The following is a 13,314-nucleotide window of genomic DNA, read 5'->3' as shown; positions in this document are numbered from 1 at the left end:
TCCTCGGGGAAGCTGGTTAGTAACACTTGTGCTTGGCCATTTCGGATTTGGGTGACTCCCCTTGTGACACCCAGTCCTCGATCCAGGAGTAACTGGGCAGTCCCCTTGACGACGCCTTCGGCAGTTTCGATGTATCCAGCGCCTATGTAGGCGACGACACTTGTGCAGGGCGGCACGCTCAGTGCTTCGTCAAGGACGTTTAAGGCAACGTGATGAGTCGCTCTCGTCGCAGCAGATGTGGCTTTGTTCGTGGAAAGCTTGATCGACATAGACCGAAGGTCGATGATCGCCTGATGTTTATTCAGGAAGTCCATTCCCAAAATCACGTCTCGCAAGCATTGCTGTAGAACCAGGAAGGTTGTAGCATAGGTTCACCCATTTACTGTAACTCTCGCGGTGCAGCGTCCTGGCGGTGCGGATCAGCGGGCCATCCCTAGTTGTTGTTACTTTCCTTAGTCGGACAGCGAGTGGCCCGCTCATGACGGAGTGGTCAGCTCCCGTGTCGACCAAGGCAGTAACCGCGTGACCGTCGACCGTAACTTCAACATCATTTGTTCGCGTTTTCGTATTGCACGTTGTCTTCGGAGTACGATCTCGGCTCCGTCGAAAAGTGAGGCTGCGGTGGGCGTAGTCCGAGGTTACTTCTCTGGGCGGTGGTAAAAGCTTCAAGTCTGGCCTCGTCGCCCTCGTCGTTGGTGTTATCTTTGCAGTTGAAGCATGGCCTTGCGTCTTCGTCGATGCAGGATCTTTGTTCTTGTGCTCACAAGCAACCTCACCTCCAGAGGCTGCTTTATTCAGTTTAACCTTCGGGGCGGGGGAGCGTCCACGCACGGCGTAGCCTCGGCTAGAAGATAGAAAGCGCGAGGACGATTGCGCCGAGGAACGTGATAGGCAGCTCGGAGATGAGCATTCTTCCCGACACAAAAACTCCTCGATTTCGGCTGGTCGCTGGCCGGCTCGGAGTCTTGGGGCGTTGTAAGAGAACCCTCGGATGCCCATTCTTCTGTATGGGCAGTACCGGATAATGCGACCGGCTTCGCCACAGTGGAAGCATAGTCGGCGGCGCTGGTTGGGTGTTCTCCACTCGCCGCATTTCTTTGGCTGTGTGCGACGCTCGTAGGACGGGCGGTTTCGGGTGAGAGGGCGGTGGTCCAGCGCAGCTGGCTGAGGGCGAAAGGGGCTTGGGTACCGTCGTCGAGGCGCCGGACGGCGCACTGCTGCGGCGTAAGTAATGGCTCGGGGCTGCAGAGGCTGCGTGGTTGTCGGCGTCACAACTAAGGCCTGTTGAACTTCGTCCAGGATGACGTCAGTTAGCGATGTAAGCATCGACGGCGTTCCCGTTGACAGCAATCGTCGGAGCTCTTCTCGCACAACTTGACGTATAACCTCCCGCAGGTTATCGTTGTTACCGGTGTCCGGGCAGCTTGATGAGAAAACGCGCTGCTGGCAGTCATACTGGCAGCCTCTAGCATCAAGAGTTTTTTCTATGGAGGATGCGTCTTCTACGCATTCCGCGACGATTTTCGGTAGGTTACGGACAAGGCAGGCAAAGAGTTGCTCTTTAACTACTCGCATAAGCAGCGTTACCTTTCCTTCTTCCTTCACGTTTGGGTCGGCACGCCGGAAGAGACGCTCATCTCCTCAGTGTACTCTGCAACGGTCTCGTTTGGACGTTGTGTACGGGACCGTAGCAGCTGCTGGGCTCTCTGCATTCGCACGACGTTTGTGAAAGTCTTCTGAAGCTGCTCCTTGACGGTTTCCGAGTTCTCAAGGCTAGCTTCCTCATTCTCAAACCAGATTCTTGCTGGTCCCTCCAAGGCGAAGAAGACGTACCTAAATTTCGTGGCATCGTCCCAGTTGTTAAAGATAGCCGCACGGTCGAACTGTTAGAGCCATTCTTCGGGGTCGGCTCCAGGCGAAGCATCGAAGGTTGGTGGCACCCGGGGCTGCTCCAGAATGATTGGAGTCGACGTCTCCGGCAAGCTCATGGTGGACGTTGCTGTTTGCTTTCGCTCCGGGTAGGCTCCCGCAGAGTCCCGAACTCAGGTGCGTCCCCTAGCAGATGTCGGCTTTCGCGGTGGACTGGAATCAGGTCCTGCGGTGAATGACTCAGAGGGCTGCCGTCTCGACTTGCCGGGGGATTCCGGAACATGGAAGGCTACCCTGCACCTCCACCTGCAGTTATGTTGTAGTGTCGCCAGTCCAGCGGTCAGGAAGACACCAACAAGGCTTGCAAACGAAACTCTTTATTTGGGATGACTTGCGCCCGCAAAAGAACTAAACAGCACGGCAGCTGCGTAAGCAACAAACTAGCCCGTCAGTCGTCGAACCTCGAATGCCCGCCGCTCGCTGCATCGCTCCATTTAAAGCCGGCGAGGAAATTTGGAGGTAACATGACAAAATGAAGTACAGTAATCTGGAAAAACATAGATGCAGTTCTTAATGGCTGTGATCAATCGAGATTAGACCGGTCGCTTCTCGCGTCACGAACAAAAGTGATAATGCCCCGTTCCTGCGGCCTTGAGCGCGAACGAACGGACACTACAATGATACGTGGCAATTTTCTAGAGACAGCTGATATCCTCTCGATAAACAATGCAAGAAAGAGAGAGAAGACGAACAAAAAACACTCTGGGGTCGCTGAACGCATCTTAAGAGGGCTGTCCGATGAGGGTGTGTTCCGTATCCATTCCGTATCCATTCCACGCGTCGACCCCTTTGGTTTGCTTCTCCTCGATGCCTCTTCCTGCATACTTCTTATATGCACCGACAATATCACCATATGGACCAACTCCGGATCCGACGGAGAGGCTCCAGTGTGTTTACAACGAGCCATCGACGCGGTACAATCATTAGTGCAAGGAAACGGCCTGTGGATATCACTAGCTGAATCGGGAACCTTAGTTATAAGGAAGAAACAAGCCTCACAGGCAGAACCCGACCATTGGGATTCCATCGAGTTTCACATTAACAACCTACCGATACCAACAGTAGCCATGATCAGGGTTCTTGACATATTCGTTAAGAATAATACTACACAGAAGCGATACACCGGCTACGCGTCACGGCGCGCCATATAGGCGGGCTGCTGACGGGCATACCACCCGTCGCAGGGGCACAAGAGAAGCCGACCTGTGCAGGTTCATGCAAACCTTTACGACAACTAGGATCACCTACGCTTGCCTATACTATTATGTAAAACGCGGGGACGGAGATGCACTTAATATGGTCATTAGAAGAGCATACAAGGCGGCCCTTGGTCTCCCGGCATACCCCAACTGAGACTGCCGCTGTTACGAATTTTTATGGTATATCGGGTTTAACGTCCCAAAGAGACTGAGGCTATAAGGGACGCGTTAGTGGAGGGCTCCAGATAGTTTGACCACCTGGGGCTCTTTAACGTGCACTGTCATCGCACAGTACGTGGGCGTATAGCATATCGCTTCCATCAAAATGCGACCGCCGAGGCCGGGATCGAACCCGAGTCTTTCGGGACAGCAGTCAAGCACCATGTCCATTGCGGCACCACGACACACACACACGCACGCACACACACACAGTCAGATTTTCTTCTAATGGGACCAGCAATGCTTCAGCATTAAAAGTGCGTCTTACGCTCCTACAAAACCAACTTAAAAAAAGTGCCTAGTCTCCACCGGACGCCACTCCTCTCACGGAAATTTGCTCGGAGTCTTAGTCTTTTTTTTATAGTTCAGATCTCGACCAGGCAGATCTCTCCCGGAATGTTCTCGTTCCAGAGCTTATTATAGTACCTGAAAGTGCCTAATAAAAATGAACTAAAAACAATTTTTCTGAATTTTACTTGCACGACAAGGCAGTCGGTAAGAAACAAAGAGATAAACAGCTGCCGTAGTGGAAGGCTACCGTATATTTTCGATCACGTAGGTATTTTTAATGTGCACTGATATCAGGCAGCCAAACGTCCCTTCCAACGGCACGGAAACGCAGCCGCCAAGGCCGAGATTAAACAAGCATCCTTGGGGTTACTTCCAGAGCATCCTATTCACTGAGCCATTTCGGAGGGTGGAAGGGATTATAATACCACCGCACGTGCGGCAAGAAAGGTTTTTTGGACGCAGTGACAAACCCGGCAGCGTAATGACCAACGCCTGTACCAAATATTTCTTCATGAAAATGTCGCGGGAATCTGGCCCATCTTGATGTTGGCGGAAAGATGCACGTCTGCTTCGTAACGCTTTACCAAACGTATTATCCCCAGCAATGTCAGGCACGATAATGAATTGGGTTGAACTTGCTTTTTTAAAACGCATATATCCCGCCCCTCTCCCCCCAAGGCGCTCGTCTACACGCCGGAGTACCCGGGTGCCAACCCTATCGCGGCGGCTGCATTTCGATGCAGATGATGATGATGATGATGATGAAAACTATTTGTAACAAGCGATGCCTGTGTGCTGTGCGATATAAGTGCACGTTGAAAATCTCCATGTTATCGAAATTTTTCCGGAGCGCTCCACTACGCGCCTCTTTCTGTCTTTCTTCTTTCACTCCCCACTTACCCTCCCCTTACTGGGCGGTTCCGGTGTCCATCGAAATATGTTAGACAATTACTGCGTCGTTTCCTTTCCTCAAAACCAACTAATTAGCCCCTGTTCATGGATCCCTCACCGAAGTCGTCTGCGTCGGCGTAGCCGTACCCCATCAACTGACAACCGTGGCAGGCAGTAGAAGAGCGAAACGCCACTTTCCTCGGCGAAAGCGGAGGAAGGGACAACCCGAAGGTGGCTAGCAGCGTAACGCGCAACCTTCCAGGGATGGCAGGGGCGTGTGATTAGCTGCGCGGAAATTTCGCACTACCGACTATCCTAGTCGTCTGCCATTTTTTTTTGTGGTTTTATTCATATAGCTTTAACGGGGAATCACTTGCTTTTCACTAGCTCCCTGTTCCAGCTAGCAGATAGATGTGCTGGGTATGCATAGTGTACTGAAGAAAGTTTGAGAACTGTACTGCATATACAACAAGTGTCGAGTAGCCTGACGATTTTCTTGTAACTTATTCTTGAGACGTGGTGTGCAATGTTTTTTTTTTTTAATGTCGAAGTGCAAATGCGCTGCGTAGATACAACGGCAGACACCACGGGAAGCAGTCAACATAAAAGCCTCCTGGCGAACTGTCGCGGTAATTTTATTGCAACATGCAGAATGTCCGCAGCCCGACTTTCTCATTGTCACTGTAAGGAGGAATTTGGAAACCAGCTCTGCTTAGCGGCACTCATTTCGGCTGGAGTTGTCGTGAATGTTTTTCACCAAGTGAAGCCCTATTAGAAAAGGAGCATGCCCCGAGCGGCCAAGCCGGCTGTGGTCTACAGCTTATCAATGCGAAAACAATATGTGGCTCATCGGGAACGAAACGCGGAGTCAGCGTTCACCAGCGACAGTGGTCGCAAAACTGCCAGATGACGTCACCATGGTATACAAAGAAAAACAACATTTCTTTCGAAGGTGCAGGGGATTGAACCAAGGACTTTCATTTGCGAGGCAAGAATATAACCATACGGCATAAAACCACATTGCTTCTAGGCAAACAAAGGTGAATGTAGGATATCCTTTCCCTTATGACTGTATGCTAATGAGTGCGTGTGTTACTACAAAGGAAGATAGCATAATGAAAAGGTAACAAAAATTAAAAAGAACTGAAAATACGCGAGCAATGCTTTCGCAATCCGAGCACATAAATAGACGTAACTGCCCTGCGCAATTTTTGCGATATACTTTGTTGAGTGTACAATCTTTGACTTTCACACAAATATCAAAGCAATGATGCTGTGTCCAATTCTAAAATGTCAATTTTTAGCAAGGCAGCGCAGCAGCGCGCAAAGCTGAATAAAGAATAAACTTGCGAAATATTGAGCTTACCTCCCTGCATTAGTAGCCAAGTCGTTAATATTGGATGTCCGTGAGATTTCAAGAAAATTACGTCTTTCGTGACGGCTAATCGTGGACGCTTAATTATGTCGTAAAGCGCACTGGATTGTACATCCGTGGCAAGAGCATATTCCTGACATCGGCATGTCTACCTGAAGATTTCACTGCCCGTGACAGCACAGGTGCTCTCCGAGGCTCTCCTTATCTAAGCACGTGAATGAGCACCGGGTACAGCGATAGCCCTCTGCGATAGTGTGCGTCAGCATATGACGCTTCATAGATCCTCGCACTGGCTCTGCATAAGCGCATATATCACACTTAAAGGGTCATTCCCCAGTGTGTATTCACTTGTGCCGATTTAATTTTGAAAACTGTGCGCACTTGTGAAAGGGCACTTACCGCACTCGAACGGCTTTCGCCAGTGTGCGTACGCTTATGTTTAGTGAGGTTGCTGGAGCTTGCAGCTGCAAACGAGCACATGTCGCAAAGGAAGGGTTTCTCGCCAGTATGCTTTCGCTTGTGCAGAGCTAGAGTGAAAGAGCGGGCAGCTGTAAAAGCGCACATATCGCACTTGAAGGGTCTTTCTCCAGAGTGCGTTCGCTTGTGCCTAGTTAAAGCAGAAGAATACGCACTTGTAAAAGGGCACACATCGCACTTGAAGGGTCTTTCTCCAGTGTGCCTTCGCTTGTGCTTAGTTAAAGCCGAAGAATACGCACTTGTAAAAGGGCACACATCGCACTTGAAGGGTCTTTCTCCAGAGTGCGTTCGCTTGTGCCCAGTTAAAGCAGAAGAATACGCAGTTGTAAAAGGGCACACATCACACTTGAAGGGTCTTTTTCCAGAGTGCGTTCGCTTGTGCCGAGTTAAACTATACGAATACGCAGTTGTAAAAGGGCACATGTCGCACTTAAGAGGTTTCTCACCAGAGTGGATAATATCCTGTGGAGTGACACATCCAGACTCTGTAGGTGAAAAAGTACACGTGTCGCGATTGAATGGGCTTTCGCCAATATGCGTACTATTATGTGGAGTGAAGTTTCTCGAGTCCGCAGCTGTAAAAGGACAAGTGTTGCTAATGAAGGGGCCATCGCCAGTGTACATAGCATAGTATGGAGTTACACATCCAGACTCGGCAGGTGTAAATGTACACGTGTCGTGATTGAACGGGCTTTCGCCAGCGTGCGTACTATTATGTGGAGTCACATTTCTCAAGTCTGCAGCTGTGAAAGGACACGTGGCGCGATTGAAGGGGTTTTCACCAGTGTGTGTATGCTCGTGCGTAGTTAACCTTGGAGAGTCTTCAGTTGCTAAAGGGCCCATAACAGTGTGATACGGTCGTACTGCTGTGTGGCACCCAACATCTCTCTTGCCGTCGCAATTCGCAAACACCGCAATGTCCTCGCAACATTTAAATGGCTCTCCTGCTGTCTCAAGGTGCATGTGTCTTGTAACGTCTGCCAAGTTCACTGAAACGCAGGCACTTGAGGGGCAGCTGAAGACATCTCCTTTCAATGCAGGTGTCTGCTGCCCGAACGAATTCTGTTCCATGGCCGAAAGCGGGGCTAGGGTCTGTTCTGGTAGTATTCACCGCCTTCCCACGATGGTAGTTGTCCGCCAATGAGCTCAGAGCACAGCCTCCGTCATGGTAGCCAGGAAAGCACACTGCTTCTGCGAAAAAGTTAATAGAATATGTGCCTTTAAGGAAATTCACTTTTTTTTTCGACTTACTGCGCAATATTTTCTTTCATTGGTTCAAGCATGCCAGATTGTTGTTTGAATCGAGGGATAAATCTCTATAATATTGATGTAAAAATAACACACAGGGCGCGAACATTTTCAGGAAACGCGCTACATCAACGACATCTCCAGCAATCAGGAGGGAATTCCAGCAAGCATTCAAAATAGTGCCCGTAGCGTATCTGCCGTCGTATGTGGATCTGCGGGGTTACTTGGAGCATGTTAAGGCAGCTCAAGCATGCCAGATTGTTGTTTGCATCGAAGAATAATTTTCGCATAGACTGGTGCTCAGATAACACAAAGGAAGCGAAGATTTTCTACAAATGCACGAAGTCAACATCTCAAGCAAGTGAATTGAACTGTTTTCCCTGTGTTGCTTTGGCAGGGCTGAATATAAAGTGTCAGGCAGGAAACTAAATTTAAGAAAAAAATGGGCACATATTTTTGCAAAAACAAAGGGAAGAAGAAAAAAACCGTTTCAATACAATTACAGTTGTCCAATCGGTTTCAAAGTGATTAGCGCGAAATTTCCGCAAGATTCACATTAACTATTTATTATGTACTGCATCCCTTGTTTCATATTTGTTTTCTTTGCAATATTTTTCTGTATTTATTAACACCATTCCTGATTTAGAAATTCCCTGTTTGTAGCTTTGTTCTTTTTTATTCTTTGCGCACTAGCTTTTCTTTTTGAACTGGTTTTAGAGAGGTTTGTGCATATATTTTACTAATAACATTTGGTTATGTATACTGTGTATGCCTCTGCATCTGCCCCTCCCCTATGTCATGTACGTTTGGACCCCAAGGATGTTATAAATAAACAAATAAATTAATTAATCAACAAACAGCGTTCAGTGTGTTTAAAAGAGCGCGGCAATGTGTTTTTAACATTTTGGGCACCATATGTAGTACGAATGTCTCAATATACCAGTGTTCAGGGTGTCTGCTGTGAAATTGACGAGGTTTAAGCTCTTGCGAGTGGCAGAGGTGGTTGGTAATAATGCAAAAGCATTTTTTGTGTCATGAGTGGTGCGTACAGCACCTTTCGGAAGAGCATGTCATCAGAGAGTGTCAGTGCGACTTGTCAGTCGTCCATTATAGGGGTAATTAATAGAATGGTTTAAGTCAATTTTGTGAAAAGCACGAATAATGATTAACTCACCAATATGATTTATCAAATGGGTAATTAACTGAGAGTGGCATTTATTAGTTGAATTAGTCAATCATTACAAAAATTGTTTGGTGAAATAATTGAATCAACGATTAGTAATTAGAGAATTATTGGTTGCTTTGGTCTATTCGTGTTTAACGTCCCAAAGTGCCTAAGGATACGAGGGACGCCGTATTGAAGGGCTCCAGAAATTTCGACCACCTGGGGTTCTTTAACGAGCACTGAAGTCGCAGATTACGGGCTTCTAGAATTTCGCCTCCATCGAAATTCGACCGCAGCGGCCGGGATCGAACCTGCGTCTTTCGGGCCAGCAGCCGAGCGCCTTAACCACGGGGTCACTGCGGCGGCTATACACACGGAATTAATTAAACAACCAATTCGTTGCATCCAATTAAATCGCCATTAGCATTAGTGAACTGGTTTATTGAATAATTAAATGAAATAATCATATAATTTACTCAATAATTCAATTACTTCAGACAACCATAGATTATATATTAAACTGAAGAACTACTTAATTACTGGATAATTAGCACTTCGGCGGCTTACTACACACTCTAGCAACGGGACCCACGTCTTCCGACGGGGCACAACCGGTTGTCAGCATTGAGAGAAATGCTTTCGCATTGCTGCACCTAAGAAGATTTGCGACCACTTTTAGAGTTTTCCTAACAAGGCGAGTTCTGTGAGCGTCAAACAGTCCTAAATGCTAAGGGCCAGATATTATGAGAACGCATACTATGCTGATATTGCATATTGCAATGTGGTCTTATATTGCACGTAAAACTTTATTCTGAAGCAGATAAATCTCTCCATTAAAGTGAACGAGGACTGGTGTTGCACCTAACGGGACTAAGCTCCTTGAGCCCTAGGAATTGCGGTGTTTGCCATTGAAACAGAAACACCACTTTGATCACGTGCGTCAAAAGCGACGGCAACTCGACAATGGCTCTTTACGAGCTGGTGTGCATTGGTAGTGGTGCAGCCCAAAAATATCGCCAAACGCCTTATCTGTCGGTTGTAATCGGTAAATATGAAATAGCGACTGTCGTTCCTTGGCCGGACCCCACTTTGCCCTTGGTGACAACGGGGAACAAGCTTAGGTAGGCGAAGCGGAACCTTCCTGGCTTCAGCCTGAGCCCGAAAAATATGTCTGCGTCTATCACTTGCTTCAGCATCCTTAGGTGTGCGTCGAAACTCCGCGCGAAGGATATAGCGTCGTTTAATTAAACAATAAAGCTCTTCCAGCAAAGAACTGCAGACCCCTTGCCAGTGATCCACAGAAAAAATGCAGTTGCGGAGCAAAGTCCAAATTAGGTTCTCTTAGACTTCAATACGCCGTATGGCATAACCGTGCGAACCACCGACGAGATGAAGTACTTTGAGTAGCAGTCAGATCCGGGTGCCGTGGATACAGGGGAGAGGTGCAAATCTTAGTTATGTTGATGTGCCTACTGTCAATCACGCAGTAGCAAGGACAGTCTTTCTTCTTCAGCAGAACAAAGTATGGCCTCAATGGGCTCTTAGACCGCTTGATGACTTGGTGCCACATCATTTTTTAGACCTCCTATCTGATAGTGTCACGCTCTCGTGCTGTTGCTTGCTATGGACATTGAGCGACTCGCGCATTCGTCAGTTATAATTACGCGTTTCGTGAATCCGTGGTGTCTGCCGAGGCTTTTATCGTGTACGCCGTTAGGAGGACTCTCCATTTATAAGACTGTTCTGGAGTGCTTGAGCTACTGCAGTCGTTGACTAAAGCTCTAGAAGGGCGAATCCTTTGCTCTCCTCGGCACTATCATCTAACAACGCATTTGTAGTGCTCTTGCTGAGGTGTGGAGATTGATTCCAAAGTTTTACGCCAGAACCTCAGCAATTTTCGAGACGTACGACGCCTCTTGCAATGCCAATTCTCGGTCCAGGATCAACGGCTTGTTTCACTCCACGATGCATTCAATGCAATTGTCTCTAACGGCACTATCATCTAACAGCGCATTTGTAGTGCTCTTGCTGAGGTGTGGAGATTGATTCCAAAGTTTTACGCCAGAACCTCAGCAATTTTCGGGACGTACGGCGCCTCTTGCAATGCCAATTCTAGGTCCAGGATCAACTGCTTGTTTCACTCTACGATGCATTCAATGCAATTCTCTGTAACCTCAGCGGCCACAGGGATTACGATGGTTGACCAGGGTGAGAAGGTACCTGCTTCGATGTAGGCGAAATTCTAGAGGGCCGTGTACTATGCCATGTCAGTGCACGTTAAAGAATCTCGGGTGATCGAAATTTCCGGACTCCTTCACTATGGCGACCCTTATAGCCGGAGTCGCTTTGGGATGTTAAACCTCAGTAAAACATAAAGCTTCATTGAGCTCACTTGCGCAATGTTATATGCTGGGTCGCCTGAGGAGATACCTCTATGTCCATCGAAAGGGAGATGGGCTTGGATCTGAGGTCGTTGATTTTTTTATGTCCACTGTAGGGAGCCTATGTCCGTGACAAGGTCCTGATAACACAGCTGCAGGACTACAAAGGTCGCAGGACAAGTAACTACGTCCGTTCAGCACCACTCGAGCAAAACATGGTCCTTAAAGGGAAACTGCATAGGTTTCAGAAATCGACGATCTTTAAGGCGTCGAATGTGTGAAACTTGCAGGTAAAGTATGCGAAATCCTTTAGGGCTAGTATTTGAAATTGCGACGTAAACGCCGATTATGCTCTCGATGGCATTTAAGCTTCTCCGCAGCACACAGGGCCAAGTGGGAGGGCCCATGAAGACGTCATCGAAGGTGCTGGTACATTTGCAATGTTTAAGAGTTTGCTTTGAGGGAAAAAGCCAACGCCACTGAAGGCAAAGCCCAACGAGGCTTATTTGTCAGCATCAAATAAAGGACGGCAGGATTTGTTTGAGGGCAGCGGCAGTCTGAAATCTTTCCTTCCGTGACGTGACGCCGAAGATGCCCGCACTTCTTCATCGCTTTGAGGGGAAGCCTAAAACAGAATAATTGATTACGTCACTATTTTAAATACAAGCGCAAACACACTTAACAAACTTTACCTACAGCCTATATAAATTTGAATTTGAACAGCGAGGAATTCTTGGGCTCGGTGACTGCACCTGAGCGCAGCCATCCATCCCGCTAATCTTTGTGATGCAGACATCAACCAGCTGTTCGTCAGCCTGCTGTTTCTGACCTTGGCATGCATTCTTTCGGGTGCGTCGTTTGACTGCGCACCACCACGCCCCAGGGACGAGCTGGGACGCTACCGCTTGCCGCTCGTCAGCTGCCCGCCCCGCATGACTGCCCCAACAGAGGAACAATGGCTACCGGCACAGAAGGAATCATGGAATCATGGCATCATTACCAACATCAACAGCTTCGCCGCATATAAAACCGCCTCCGCCGCCGACATCGTTCTGTGGGCTCGGTGACTGCATCTCAGTGAAGCCATCTAATCCGCTGACCTTTGCAATGCAGGTTAATAAATGATATGCCTTATTTGCCAAAAGAGCAAAACAATTTTGTTCCAGAGGGCTGTGTTCGCATTGCCGTCGAGTGTGCTACTGTTGTTCATTCTTTGCTATTGTTATCAGGAGATATTGAAAATAACCCTGGTTCTAACGACAACAGTGCAGTACTCGAGGAACTGCGGAAACTAACCGCAGGCCAAACCCAGTTCATTGCCGAAGTACAGGGCCTGAAATCCCAGCTCACTACTACGGATAAAACCATAACCGACTTAAGCAATCGTATGACTGAGCTCGAAGCACACTACCAAGGACTACTTCACCTTCGAAACGACATTGAAAAGATGCAGGCTGACGCAAGCAACATGACGCGTATAATCCAGTAACTAGAAACGCATAGATGACGCTAAAAACAGGTCAGGCCGTAACAACCTCATTTTCTATGGTATCCCTGACCCTACTGATAGCGAAACATACGCAGAATCTGAAAAACTAATCACTGAGGTTTGCCGTAATAACCTTCAAATAAATCTGGAACCTCACGAGATAGAAAGAGCTCATCGCCTCGGTCTTCACTCACAAGATAAGAATCGTCCCATACTCGTGATTATCAAGTGTTGCAAAACTAAAGAATCCCTCCTATCAATTGGGCGAAATCTGGAAGACATGGTTTACAGCGTTGGAGACGACTTCTCGGATGATGTTCGTCACGCGCGAAAACAGCTCGTTACATTTTCCAAAGCCAGGTCTGCCAAGTTTTTTTTGCGATTTAAAACACTTCACATCGGCTCGAAACGTTATATTTTTGACACTTCATCTTACACTGTAAGGTAAGTCGCGTAGCAATCGTCCCTTCACCCTGCGCCAATAAAACGCCCGTGCGCGACGCCCTCAAATGTTCTTTCGTTTTCCGTGATGTCACTAACATCCGCAGCTTCCTCCCAAAGCATGAATTGATATCCAACGCAATTAGCGTCATCCAGGAGCAATATACTTTTATTAACTGAAACTTGGTTGAACAGTAACCTCTCTGACG

The sequence above is a fragment of the Amblyomma mixtum genome, chromosome 7 (genome assembly GCF_055824585.1).
Source record: "Amblyomma mixtum isolate Tamu chromosome 7, ASM5582458v1, whole genome shotgun sequence".
NCBI lineage: Eukaryota > Metazoa > Arthropoda > Arachnida > Ixodida > Ixodidae > Amblyomma > Amblyomma mixtum.
This window is presented reverse-complemented; position numbering follows the sequence as displayed.